Source organism: Dermacentor andersoni, chromosome 1, assembly GCF_023375885.2.
Source record: "Dermacentor andersoni chromosome 1, qqDerAnde1_hic_scaffold, whole genome shotgun sequence".
Taxonomy (NCBI): domain Eukaryota; kingdom Metazoa; phylum Arthropoda; class Arachnida; order Ixodida; family Ixodidae; genus Dermacentor; species Dermacentor andersoni.
In genome coordinates this window covers 314,455,624-314,470,649 of record NC_092814.1, presented here as the reverse complement: position 1 = coordinate 314,470,649, position 15,026 = coordinate 314,455,624, and the positions used below count along the sequence as shown (strand labels likewise).

The following is a 15,026-nucleotide window of genomic DNA, read 5'->3' as shown; positions in this document are numbered from 1 at the left end:
TGAAGACACGAACGGCGCATGGGCTTAGAATAAGATTTGTATAAGCGTTAGAATGGATCGGGGAGAAGGTTAGTTCATCTGAACTCTATATATCAGTTCCAAACACCACGTTTATTTAATATCATGATTATTAACAAATAATTATGAAAGTGCCAGTGTAGAGTACATGCAGGTCGAGTGTGAGCTACAAAGGCGCTCGCTCAGAAAAGACAGCGCTTGAAGCGTTAGTTGGAGGCAAAGGTTTAGTGGCCACTCGGTAGTCCCAGGTTCACTACAATGCGATCTTCACATGAGCACATAGTGCCTTTGCAGAATCCATCCTTGTGTCCAATGGCCACGCACATGTTCTCGCACTCCACTTCAAAATCAGGACACACCAATCCGCTACCTGCACGAAGAAAAAAAGGAACGAGGATGTCCGTCCGGCATGTTGCAAATAAGTACACCTTAAGCAGCCGAACTTCGCGCTTCCCCGTTCCATGAATTCTGGTTGGGAAATAAGCGGAACAGATGAGATTAAAACGAAGAAAGCCCCCGTCTTCAACTGGTTTTACGACGTTCAAACGCAAGCTTGACGTCTAACTTCAAGGTTCCGACAGAAAGTTAGTAAAATATTTCTGTGTGAAAGCAGTACTCCAATGACAAGGTTTGTGTTTGTATATATTGTGACCACGAATTTGACTTTATGCTAATGTTACTTGTGTTAGTACCCACTCAGACACAATGGCTAGCCCTGTGCTGAGGTGCCCAAGGTTTATTTTTATTTTATTTTTATTTATTTGCAGCATACTGCAGACCCTAGATGGGTCCTAGCAGGAGGGGCAAAACAAAAAGAGAATGACAATAACAACTGCAAAAAAAAAAAACATCAAAAAATCATTGCAGTAAAGAATATATAAACAATGACACATAGCAGGAACACAAAACAATAACTGTGCAACTGTCAATAAGTAATTTTGTCAATGGCATCAATACTGGTTAGTAGATCACTCGGGAGTGAATTCCATTGAGTTATTGTGCGCGGAAAGAAAGAGTATTTAAAAACATTGACTCTAGCGTTGTACGGTGTTAGGGATTCCGCGTGATGATTTCTTGCTAAGTGTGTTGTGGTGCACTTAATAAATGGACCAGGACTCATGGAGAGTTTGTTATTTTTGATTAAGAAAAGTAACTTCAATCTGTGAATTTTTCTTCGTATTTCCAGTGTCTGTATGTTATGTTGTGCCATGAGAGTGGTGGGGGAGTCAGTAGAGCGGTATTTGTTAAAGATAAATCGAACAGAATTTCTCTGGATCATTTCCAACGTCTCAATGTTATGTTTTGTGTAAGGGTCCCAGACGGTGCATGCGTACTCGAGTTTAGGTCTGATGATTGAGGTGTAGGCTAAGAGCTTTGCGCTAGTAGGGGCAGTTCTTAATTTGTGCCTGAGGAGGCAAAGTTTCTTAAAAGCTGACGTGCATATTTTGATATATGTTTATTCCAATTAAGATTATTGGTTATAGTAACACTTAGGTAAGTGTATTCATTTACTTCCTCGAGTGGGTGAGATGGAAGGTTATATGAAAATGATAGGCTACCCTTTTAATAGGTAACTTTCATGAACACTGTTTTGTCATTGTTAAGCTTCATGTCCCATCGATTGCACCAAGAATGAATGTTCCGACGGTTAGAATTAAGGATGACTTGATCTTCAGAAGACCTAATATCATTAAGCAATACACAGTCGCCGGCAAAAAGCCTAATCTGAACTGGTTCATTAATCATATCAACAATGTCATTTATGTATATTAGGAAGAGTAATGGTCCCAGCACACTTCCCTGCGGTACGCCAGAAGTGACTGGGAGGTGGCTGGAAAAATGAGAATACTGACATACTGTGTGCGGTTAGAAAGGTAAGCAGACACCCAGTTAATTATGAAAGAAAGAAGCCCAGTAGCTTCAAGCTTATATATTAGTTTGTCATGTGGAACAAGGTCAAACGCTTTCCTAAAATCTAGAAAATAACGTCAATCTGCCCGGACCCGTTTAGTGTATCAGCAAAGCTATGGACTACAGATGTTAGTTGGGTGACTGTTGAAAGTCCCTTTCTAAATCTGTGTTGAAATGGAGATAGAATGCCTCTGCCACTTATAAAGGTAGTTATATAAGTGGCTACAATGTGCTCAAGAAGTTTACAAGAAGAAGATGTAAGCGATATTGGACGAAAATTTGTAACAGATGATGCGGTACCTTTCTTAAGTATTGGTACAATCCGCGCAACTCTCCAATCCGAAGGAACACTGCTAGTTGATAGGCTTGCACGGAAAATTATGACAAGAAATTTGGATATCATTTCACTATAACGCTACAAGAACATATTTGGAATCCCGTCAGGACCAGGAGACACTTTTGTTTTCAAATTTAACAACATGGATAACACGCCTGCAGAAGATACAATGCTTGATTCGGAAGAACATGATGGAGCTGTTTCTCGTATTTGAGAGCTGGATTTCGAAAAAAACACTGTAAAAATATGTATTAAAATGTTCAGCAATGCTTGCTTTATCGGTGACAAGAGCTTCATTGTGCATAATTTGGTCGATAGGCTTGTTTTTCTTGGACAAGTGTCTCCAAAACTTCTGCGGAGCGTTTTGAATAAAGCTCGGCAGCGTGTGTTCAAAGTAATGACGTTTTGATTGGCTCACACTTGACGCAGTGCAAGTCGTGCAGTTGCTATAACGTTTCGGCAGACACGTGTACGCTTTAATCGCTTTAGTTTTCGTTTTAAATGCAAGACCCTACGCGTGATCCAGGGATTTCTTTTGTGCGTTTTCTTTATTCTATTGGGAATAAAATGTTTTATGCGGTACGTGCAGATTTCTTTAAACTTATCCCATAGTATATGCACATCATTTCCTTTAAAATCGCTCAGGCATAAGTACATAGTGCTGTTGTATGACTACATATATATGACTACATAGTGTATGGCTACAAGACTCCCCTGCTTCGATTTCGCAATTGCAGGATGGGCCTAAAGTACATAAGTAAAATTTTAATTCACAGAACTTCCTTAATAGCTGAGGGCGCATTCTTACTTGTCGTGCGAGAATAAGCGCATACCGGCTACAGGTAATAAAAATTGGTAAAAAGAAGGACCCCTCGTATATGATGTTAGAACAATGCATTTCACGCCTACGCGTGTTTCCAGTTACAGCACAGTTGCCTATTTTTGATGAACGAATGCCAGAAAAAGGAACATCCTCACCCCATAAAAAAAGAAAAGTGGACGACCCAATGTCACAATTAGACGTATGTTTAAAAAAAAAGAAAAAAAAAGTCATACCTGTCGGCAAGTTTTTAAGACAATAACTTTCATCGAACATAGCCCATATGGAAGTGAAATGGTGTAACAAGAAGTCATTTGCTTCTGACCTCTCCACATGATCTTCCAAATAAAGCTACCTGGGTAGTCTCTTATGTAACATGAACCTCCACCCCCTTCACCAATGGGTTTTCTAGACGGACAGATGCAACTTGAGAGGCTACGTGAAATGGCGACTTTAAAGGTACGAAATCTGACGTCTGAAGGAGTTTACGGTGTACGTTAATATTGCAATTTTCAAGGCTGGCCTACCCGTCATCAAAATTTTTTAAGAAAGTGTGGTACGCACTATCCGGAAGGTGACATCGGCGCTGCGTCCAGATGCACTGGGCGTTATTGCTTTAGACCAACTGAATTTTTTAAAACTTGCAGGCATGAATAAACGCTGTGTGAGCAAAATGACGGGAAAAATATATTTGTTAACTGGTGCTGTTTCTCTGTTCTCCATTTTCAAGGAGTTTTTTCGTCAACCAGTTTCTGAAACTACTCCGCATAATTTAAAATTGTCCTTCAGAAAACGCCATGCCAGCAAAGTTACCGCAGATTTGAACTTCCGCCGCGCCGCCGCATCCTCGTCAAGTCAGACTCGGCGTTTCGCATATATTACCGCTAAAACGTATAATTTTCTGCTTTCGCGTGTAGGAGAAAACCTTAGTTCTAAAATTTAAGCACAGCGTTGCTTCAGAATGGCTCGCGTACAAGCGACTCGCAGCCTCTAAGACCGTTTCCTCCCGGTGGTTCAGTGGCTAGGGCATTCTATTCATGAGTCAGATACCTGGCTATGGGACCGACCACATTCCAATGGGGCGGCGGAATACAAAAACTCTCGTGCACCATAGGTGCACTCTAAAAAAAAGAAAAGAAAGAAAAACACGCAGTCAATATTATTCCCGAGCAATCAGCTACGTCATTTTTGCAGCCCCAATATTGGATCAATCAATCAATCAATCAATCAATCAATCAATCAATCAATCAATCAATCAATCAATCAATCAATCAATCAATCAATCAATCAATCAATCAATCAATCAATCAATCAATCAATCTTATCGAGTGTGCGTCGGTTACACACAAAGAAATATCAAGGGTCGCAAAGAGCGACGCGTCGCATATTTTTCTTCCAGCCTGTCGGCGTGATGCTGTTCTCTCTCGCGGCTGTCGCTCAAAACGAAGCCATGATGTACTTATGCGTCACGCAGCCGCTGCGGGAAATGAAAAGGCACGTGCACACTTTTCTCGGCAACTCACCACATAAACGAGATTGTGAACGGGATTCGAGAGCGGAAATGATAACCTAGAATCGCGCGGCAGTTGCTTCCCATGAGGCAGCCCCGCAATGCAGCGCGCTTATAACGGGCCGGAACGGGAGAACCACGCGCACTATACGAATATTTTAGGGTGAACAGTAGACAAGCCTGTTATGCGGGCGCAGACGGACGTTTGGCACATGCGCTCAATAAAACGACAAGTACGCGTGGTGTATTTGCCCGCAGGTAGAATAAAATGAATTCGACGCATTGACAACCTGTGACATGGCGAGTCGCGAGCTGAAATGAATTCTAGGGAGCGCCGTTTCTCCCTAAGAATGAATCGCACAGATGGAAAACCGGCGAAACAGCCCGATAAACAGCTTCTACGCATCTGGCCGTGCATTGGTAAAGAGTCTTCTCTGCTGCCCAGAACTCTTTATAAATTCGTGTGAAGGGCGAAGTACGTGAATATACAGAAGTCAAAGTTCGCAGGTATATCCTGGCTTGGGAAAAATAAAAATAAATTCCGAAGAAAGCGCGGAATGAATTGGACTGTGCTGGCGACTGTATCATGCTCGAAAAAGCAGCTTTAAGCTGCCGCAAAACGTTGTGAAAATTGAACGTATAATTATATATACAACTCAGCTACCGAAAAAAGAAAATGGCCGACGCCTCAAAGAGTAAAAACGCGTCAAAAATTCACGAACGATTATGATACTCTCTAATGCGAAATTTGAGAGCAGCTCTATACGCGTTTTCATTTCGCGATATATTGGCTGGCGCGGACAGTATGTTTCCTGCGGCACGTTGCAAACGGAGCGAAGTGTGGCGCGACTGCCTCGCCAATCGGGAGATCGCGAGAGGCAGTTCGTCGGTGACGTGTGGGCGCGATTCACGCCAGCCGCCGACGACAGGCCTGCGCTTATGCGGCGCTTTGTTTTCATATATGGTAACGGTGGACGCGATCGTCGCATGCCATCGGTGAACAGACGACGGCGTGTCACTCTGGTGCCATCTCGTAGTGGTTGTCGCCGCAGAGCCCGTCTTGTGCGGCACTGCGCTTGTCACATTTTCGCCATACCTTCCTCCTGCACTTTTCGCCTCACGGTTCCGCTGCACCCTCCCCTTCCGCTTTGCCTCTTCGCTCTCTCTTCGCTATCGCTATCGCCGACTTCCACTGCCCGCTGCGCTCCGCGTTCGCTCTTTCATTCTTCGCTGTGCTCGTTCGCTCGGTTACGCCGATGCTAGACGCAGGAACGGGCGCCTAAGAGCTGTGCTAGAAAAAATATAATGTCTACGTGGGCTGTGACAGATCTGTCTCGATGATTGGTGACAAGAATCGATATCAAAGCGAATCAATGACTTGATTACAAAATTTGACTATTGATTTCATGACCAGGGTGTTTTATAGACAATAATTTTTTTTATAAAACGGCTATGCCAGTGAGACACCTGTTGTCTTCCAATACAAGCTGTACAGCGAGGCTGCCGCCTTGATGGCGTTGCCGCTCCTCTTGCTGGGGTCGTTGATCCCGGCCGCTTAAGTTTCCGGAATTTTTCTACACACTCTGCCGATCCAATGAGGTGGGCTCCTCCGCAGATCATGCAGGATGGTGCGCACTCGTGTTCTGCAAGTCCGTCCGTTGTGGAGCCGGCTTGTTTGCCACAGAAGCCGCATCTTCCTTCCTCTGGGTGGGGGCAGTTATGCACCCAGTGGCCCACCGTGCCGCATCTGTAGCACGCGGGTATGGTCTTCTTATACTCCCTGACCGGAACGCATTCATAATTATATTGTATGTAACGGGGGAGTCTTCGGCCTTCAAAGGTTACCACCGCCACGTTAGTAGTTCCCAATTTTCGGACAAAGGCGATCTCGCCCTCCCTCCGGTAGAGCTTGGGCTTGAGAGAGGCGGAGGTTTCATCCTCGCGGACGTTGATCACCCCCTTGCATACCTCTCCATTCAGCTTGAGATGACCGCGGAAGGGATAGGAGCGTTCCCCTACCTGCAGGTCGAAATCTTTGATCAGCTTGTCAGCTATCGGTGTTGTCTGGGTTCCGCACACGATAACGTTCTGTTCCCATACGGGCCACACATTGAGATCCCTGGCGGCTACTTCACCCACGTATTGGGCCACCGCCGATCCCACGTCACCATGCTTGAAGGCCATTTTCAGGTCCACGGTGCCTCGGGGCTTCAACACCACGATTAGGTCCTCGGAACGGAGTCTGGGCGTCTGTTTCGGGCGCCAGTTGCGAGCCGTCTTCATTTGCAGCAGTGGCGCAACGCGAGCACCGTCCGTATTCCCGGCGCGGAGGGAATTCCCCGCCGCCGTTGACGTCGGCGACGCCGCGCCAACGCAGCTTTTGGTAGCCATGTTCGCTTGTTGCTTGCGTTGCCGCAGGCGTACAGGTGCTTGAAGACACTCACTTTCGGTGGGCAGGATGTCCTCATCTCGGGGTTTGTGCTCGATTGCGGTCCAATTCATGGATGTCGGGTCGTACCCGGTGATCTTCTGCGTCGCCATGTCCGGAGAACTTCCGACGCCGGCTGCGCCGAGCTTAGACCTCGTTAGGGTCAGCTCAACCGCGGCATGATGCGATCTTCAGATTGGCGTAAGAGCGCTGAAAATTGGTCCACCTGCCTCAGGTCGGTGTATGCAGGATCCTTGCGATGTTCGGCGTCGGATAAGACCAAGATTTTCGGTGTGCCGTGTGTTGGCCCGCGGTTCCAGTCTAAAATCGATGGATCCGATGCGTCGCACGTCCGACCTCACGGAACGCCTCCGAGCGTCCTCTCTCAGGCTATTGCGAGGTCGTCGATGTTTGTTGTTCGGCTCAGCGGAGTTAAGCCACGGCGCAAACAGCGTTCGTCGCCTCCCCAGCTGCGGCAAGTTGTTTTTTCAGCCGCTTTCATTTCCATTAATTTATGATTTCTTTAGTTCAATCAGTAAGTACAAGTAATTTCCCCTACGTTGTCCTTGGTGTCTGTTTGTTGGCTTCTTATGATATATATATGGGCAAGTAATTAGACCAGTAGCGATCTCTAACAAACAGCGGATACTAGGCATAACGTGACCAAAGTGATAGCCGTACAAGTTAGCTCTTAAGCTGCTCTGGTTAGCTCTATCGCCCCAGTTAAGGTGTATTCTATACACTGTGTGATTAAGACATCGGCCAGTTAATATTGACAAATCAACAAATCGACAATTGCAAGTGGCATCATAAGTGATATCTCCCAATCTATATGAACGGATGCTGCAAGTTTGAATTCATCTGTGCCACGTCGCGCAGTCTAATTAGTTGTCAAACAAAATACAAACAAAAGTCATGCCGCCCCTGTACAGTGATGAATAATGTATTGATTCCCTTCGCTCGATTTTACTACGTATATCCTATCGTCTATATTCACGGACGGCCGATGCTGCTGTGGTATTGCGAATCGCTGCTCGGACCAGTGACGCAGCTCGAAAAGCATCGAAATAAAGTCAACACAATGTCCGAGCCCATTATGCACGACAGATTTGTTTCGGAGGAACATATTCCAAAGCCTTTCTCAGACTGCACGGAAAAAAAAGTTCACGAGCTCAGTTGAAGATATTACATCACCTTACAGTTAAGAAGAATCACGAGAACTGAGGTACCGGATATTTAACAAGTATTCCAGGTCATTTCGAGGTCATTCCCATGAGATTCCAAGATAAAAACACTAGCCCCATTTCCTAATTCATGTTTATATATACGCGTAAAAGTATAAGGATTGTGATAGTATAAATTGCCTAAAAAAATTTTCTCTTCTACCGCATGCAAGCTTGATCCACAGGGTCGCAGATTTCGATATGCATTTTAGAAATGGAGTGTGTGGAGCATACCAACCCTGCGATATGTGTGACGCTGTACGTTGTATTTTACTATTGAATAGCGTGAAGGGCAGATCATTATAATAACGGTGACTATGCGACCTTCGAAGTATAATGACAGCAAATTTGCAACTAAATGTTCTACGCGGAGGACGGGTCAGGGAGAGCGGGCGGCATATATATCCGGTAGGGCCAAACAAGCCATCCCGCGGAGACTTTGGGGTGTTTCACGTCAGTAGAACCAACTTAAAACTTGAGCAGCCTGTCACATCATCAATAGATAAAGATACAATAACATCCGCATCAAACCTGTCGATATGTATCTTCTTTTGCCCTTTGAGTGCTTTCATTTTGTGCCACAATTTTCAGAATAGTGGACTCGCAAGGTACCACGTGCACGGTTCGCATTAAACCTGAAGCGAGCAGTTTCGTGATACTATATATACGTGACCACAGAACGTCGTCGCGAGGCGCGCTGATGACTCAGGAAAGCAGGTGCTCTGCCTCTATATGCGCAGTGTTAGCCGAGGCACCCGATATTAGCATGTATACCGATGCGGACTTATCCCGGATGTTTCAACGACGACGGTCTCTACCCATGAAAATACGGGATTTAACACAAAATGATGGCTTCTGCTGGCGGAGATTCACAGCAAGGGCGGACAAAAGCAAACTCCCTTTCGGATTGTCGAGTAGCCTAACTGACCAAGATTTGCTAATTAACGCACTCGGTCTCGGTATTGCGCGGGAAATGGGGCAAAGCACTTTGTGCCGGCATCTGTTAAATTGAGGCTTTTTAACAGTTTTAAAAGCTGACTTGCTAACATTTCGTCATTAGCTAGAAACATCCCATTGGCATTACCAGTGGCCTCACATTAAAATAAAAAGGGGAATTAGGGAGTCTTGGGTAATTATGCGAGTAAATGAGCCGTCACGTTTTTTTTTCTGCCCATGCTATGTATCTACCTTGACCAGTAAAAATGTCAGTTTATCGAATTCTCAATTTTAATAATAACGACAGAGGTCGCTGAAACACCCTGTATCATAATGTACTATATGCAACTATATGTAACATTTCGATGGAGGCGGAATGCTAAAACACCTGCGTACTTAGATTTAGGTGCACGTTAAAGAACCGCTCGTGGTCCAAATTATTTCGGAGTCCCCCCCTACGGCGTGCCTCATAATAAAATAGTGGTTTTGGCGCGTAGAACCTCATATCTTTTTTGTTTGCGCGTGACAACGTCGCAATTCACACCGCTACGAAGCTATACGGACTAACGTCTTTTAAACAAAGGTGCATGCGAATGCTACAGTAGGTCCCCAAAGATTCTGTTATTATAAAGAAGAATCAGTCCGTTTGAAATATTTATAAACAGGGATTTAAACTTTGGTTCGTTGACGGTAAGAGGCTTGTTTATAGTGGTCTAGTTTTTCATAACATGCTTCAGGCTCCAAAGTACTTCATTCTACAGTAATATTGACACGTGTACTTATCTTTATCGGGCGACCACGTTTCGCCGCCTAACGAATGTAATCGCACAGCGCGGGACGCGCCTGCATGTATCCGAAGTTTCTGGAAAGTTATCGATGCTTCTATCCGGCTGTCTGTTGTAGCCGAGCGTTGTGTTATCTGATTTCATCGCGTGACGCGAATGGTGTAGAACTTTGTGGAAAGCACGCGGGTCCGAACGATTAGTCTGGAACATTCGACGACTGCTGTATAAAAGCGGACGCGCTTGACCCGCAGATCAGATTTTCGACGATCGCCGACTGTGTTCGCCGCTTTCGTTGTGCTATAAGTGTAGCCTGTTTTTGTGGGCACAGGTTCGCCCAATAAAACTCTCGTTTCGTTAATCACAGTATTGCTACTGTGTTCTTGAACGTCACCACCACGTGACAATATTTAGCAGTATAACACTAAAACAAAATAAATTGGACGCTTTCGCACTTGGAGAAGAATTTAGAAAAAGCAGGAGCTCAATATGGTGAGAGATGGCGAACAAAGGAGCCGACAACCATAGAAGCTATCTATTATACAAAAGGGGTATGTCTGCCTGCCGAGGAGCATTAAATTTTTTTTATATTCTTGATTACTTTTTCTCCGTATACGAAAAAGAGCCAATATATATACAACGCGTCACCCAAAAAAGACCAGTTCAGTTGCTCAAATTTTTCTGTGAGTTTAGTAGCTGACAACTTCCTTGCTATGATGTATCGCTAAAATTATTCGAATAACAAGTGCGCGTATGATGTTTTGTCACAGCGACACACCAACATGCTTCGCGTGGTAAAATGGTACCATGATATGCTGTTAACTTCCAATGTGCCCCACCAGTCACGCATCTTATAACTACGGCAACTTACCGAACCTGGCTTTCGGTACGCCTCTGAGATCACTCAGCGAACCTGCTGGAAGAAATATGTTAAATGAAAGTGACGGAGATATCACTAAAAAAAAGAACAAGCAGTCACTACGCAAAAATTACAATGATCAGATGAGCTTGGGGTTAACAGCAGCAAAACTGCAGTTTTAACCATTTATATTTGCTTACGAAACAAGAAACGGGACTGATCGCCTTGTCTAATCATTCACGACAATGTGCTCCCATCCAGTTATTATTTTGTGTTGTTCCTGTAATGTGTGCGTTTCACTGGGATGATCTACTGCATCTCCTAACTCCCAGAGACAAATATTTGTATTATAAGAACACGAGACTTCGGATTTGTCTCAAGCTGTTCAAATGGCTATGGCCCACAGCAGACCGAAGCAAATAGACTTGTTCACAAATTTTCCGACAGGCTGAGCATAAACTCTAGCCATAGAGACAAGTGTATTCCACCAGTCACTTATACAGAATATAGTGTGTAAATTATTATTACGAAGGAAGGGTCTGAGAGGCTGCCCTTCATGCCTTAAAACAATTGAACGACCGATTGTGTCTACAGACAAATGCATTAGACGCCATGACTGGAGATCGGCATATTTGCCTGAAACCGTAGACATGTTCCGATTTTCTCCTCTAAAGGGCGTTTGCACTGCTTTCGGCTAGGCGTCTTTTGAGACGAGGGTATGCAAGCACCTTCGACACAGAGCTGAAATACGTACTATCGGCGTCAAATGAAAGTTGAACAGCGGAGCGCGTGGACCAAGCATAAGTGAAGTTATAGTGCGCGCCGTCCAGTCATCACCATTGACAGGCGCGCACATCCGGTTTGGCCGCACTGCGCGATCCCCCTCTAGTGAGATAATGACGCTTCTGTTCTGGTTCTTACATTTGGAAGGGAGAAAATGAAAAATAAAAATGAAGCTAGAATATTGCAGTTTACGGCGAGTCTTATCGCACAGATCGCCGAAACAACAAGCGCTGTCGGCGCGAACAGCGGTGCGCGTTGTGCAATTTGCACCGTCATCGCAAGGTAGATTCGCCCGCGTGGTTTGCAGCTTGCGCGCCACATTCGCTCTTTCGATCGGCAAACTTGCGCTGCGCGGTATCGCTGGCAGCCGCGACGGCGGCCGGCATGCCGAGCGCGTTTGGCCGTTTGACATGGTTTCCCTCCCAAACCTCGCGCAGTGCGGCCAAACCGGATGTGCGCGCCTGTCAATGGTGATGACTGGACGGCGCGCACTATATCTTCACTTATGCTTGGTCCACGCGCTCCACTGTTCAACTTTCATTTGACGCCGATAGTACACCTTGATCAAAGGCAAACTTTCATTTACCAATATCTCCCAACGTGGTTTTACCAATATCTCCCAACGTGGCAGAATGCAGCTGCGATTATCACTTCGATACTTGCACACATTCAAAAAAAGGAGTCTACTAGACACCTCGCGACCTGCACCGTTGTATAGCTAAAGTGAAGGCGTACAAAGAGCTTCTTGAAGCACTCGCTCGAATTTTCTGACAAACATTCACATTTCCAATATGCGAAGGCCTCGACATTCGTGGCACCTTGGCAAGCCTTCTGTGCATTTTCCATGTGCCGCCGCATTTCGTCGTCTCGGGCCTGATTCTTTTCGCTGCTTTTCTACGCACATTGCCACACGCACCAAGAAGTGTATTCTCTTTCAGTGAGGACACGGGGCCTGGTACACAGTTAAGCGAGAATGCCTCCGCAATAGGCGGGATTTATTACAAGGAGGAACCTTGTTTTCACCCGCCGTGGTTGCTCAGTGGCTATGGTGTTAGGCTGCTGAGCACGAGGTCGCGGGATTGAATCCCGGCCACGGCGGCCGCATTTCGATGGGGGCGAAATGCGAAAACATCCGTGTACTTAGATTTAGGTGCACGTTAAAGAACCCCAGGTGGTCGAAATTTCCGAAGTCCTCCACTACGGTGTGCCTCATAATCAGAAAGTGGTTTTGGCACGTAAAACCCCATAATTTCAACCTTGTTTTGATACTCGAACAACATTTACTCATGCATGTAAGCACAGCAAAGATCATCAGCAGTCACTTTTTGAAACTACCTCGTTGTCACTTATATTTGGCACCATCGCCATATCGTATATTAGGGTGAGGGAGACTGACACTGCGTATCTCTTCACTGCGTCCCCGGATTAAGTAGATTGATCCGAGGTCGAAGTCGATTGGCTATAGATGACCTGAGACGGTATCGCTTTCCTGCTTCAAGAATGGTGCGATCGTCCTACCTTCATATCAGGGTGACTTACCGATTCTGACTGGCAGTACAGGTAAGTTCTCCGTCCGTCTTCAGTACGTGTGCACGTGAGAAAATAACAGGCTCTCCCGTGTCCATTAGCATGACCCAATACACTTAGTATACATAAGGCCTGCCCCAACGCATAGCAGAAAGCTGGTGCGTCACCATTATTGGTGATGCGCCCAACTGGGATTACGCCAGCATCTGGTCAAGTGCAGTCAAGAACGGATTGACTGGGGGTTACTTCCAAGGATGAACTAGCATAGAAAATGACGCTATTCGGCAGCAGGGAAATAATTCAGACACAATTGCTCTTGGTGCCTGCGCTAGTTTATTTACTGACATCGAACGGACTCGCCCAGAATGTAACCGACCATAATTTAGTAAACTCGACCGGAAAAAGCTAATAATGCGCTTACCGCCACAATTCGCTTCGACAAGTGCATATTTCACGTTTTAAAAAGCTGGTCAATAATTCTGGTAAGGAACAATGATTTTCGCAGTGTCGGCGTGACCACAACTGCCATGTTTATAATAACGTGCACAGTAAAAGGGGAGCGTATAAAACGCGCAATAAAACCACGATTGCTTACCTGCCAAAAGAATCGTAAGTACAATCGCCCTCGATGGCATTATAGCTTGTTGCTCTTGCTTCGGGCTTTTTACTTGAAACTCCGCTTTTGGTGTGAGTGCACTTCCAACAGTGTTCACAGAACGCAGCGCCTGAAGCAATGCGGTTCACTTCTAGCAATTCGTACTTTGCGCATCCAGAAGCGATACACTGAGAAGCGCCATATAAACTCGGGCGACTGCACGTATTTTTCTTGTTTTCTATTCTAAGCGGAGCCGCAGCTGCCGGTTCTTGTTAATATACATCGTAAACACCTCTTATTGTACCTAGGGCGTGCTTTGGGATGTTTGAAAGGTTCTCTATTAGCTGTCACTGGAAACTTTCCGCCTTGCCACACTGAATGAGCCTTTTCAGAATGCTCACTTGCGGCTGTCTGTACACTCTTCTGTACAATCTGTCTGCACAATCTTGCGGCTGTCTGTACACTTCAATTTTCTTTATGAACCCCGTATTTACGATCGGCACGCATACGAGCTGCTTCATAAATAGTGTATTGTGTGGGAACAGCTGCCTGTCCACCGGCTTCTGAAAAATAACCTCTGCTACGTGTTAGTGCATTTTGAAGTAGCTGTCGGGAGTTGATCAGGGTGAATTGCCATTGAAAATACTTGTAGTTTCTGTGTAGACGGGGATGGTAATGTGGACAACTTCATCAAACTCCAGATATCAGTTAAGAAGGCAGCTACACGTGCCTGCAGAATCCTTATGCTCCGTCATCACTGCAGCACTTGAGCATAGAACTCACAAATGTGTTACGCAAAGGCATTATTTATGTGCAATAATTTATTGTAAACTTACCGCGCAGTACAACAATGAAATAGATAGTAATCTGAAGCAACAAGTATTTCTACTGAGCACGTGCGTCAAAATACCCATAGTGTAAATAACCATAGCCAAACTTTATGAGCCTAAATCGCAAACAGGTGAAATGCATGCGCCTGCAGATGCTTGACATGGACGTACAGCGTGCTGACATTAAAAAGACACTAGTTGAAAAAAACCATTAAACCACTTCAGATTGGTCAAGTACTGTATAAAAAGCTTTTTTATTACGAACCGATATTTAGCTACCTCTCCGGGCTTTTCTCGTCTTGTCGGGCGTAGGACAGCCTCCGTGCCGCGCCTGCATCCCCATCCCCGCCGCTGGCGATTCGGCAGTGAGCAGGTGTTTCGCCAGTGGCGTCATGCGTTGTCTCCTCTCTTACACATCAGATGGCGCGTCTCGCTTATCATCGCGTGTTCTACGCCAGATGTCGCTA

The 15,026-nt window shown here is 45.4% G+C and overlaps 1 long non-coding RNA gene across 1 annotated transcript; it reads right to left on the bottom strand.

Moving 5' to 3' along the window:
• Positions 1 to 90: 90 nt before the first annotated feature.
• On the bottom strand, positions 91 to 13,993 carry LOC140215339 (uncharacterized). Its single transcript, XR_011892294.1, has 3 exons — positions 13,730 to 13,993; positions 10,837 to 10,881; positions 91 to 388 (listed from the first exon to the last, which is right to left on the bottom strand). It is a non-coding gene; the product is annotated as an uncharacterized lncRNA (long non-coding RNA).
• Between the last annotated feature and the right edge of the window lie 1,033 nt (positions 13,994 to 15,026).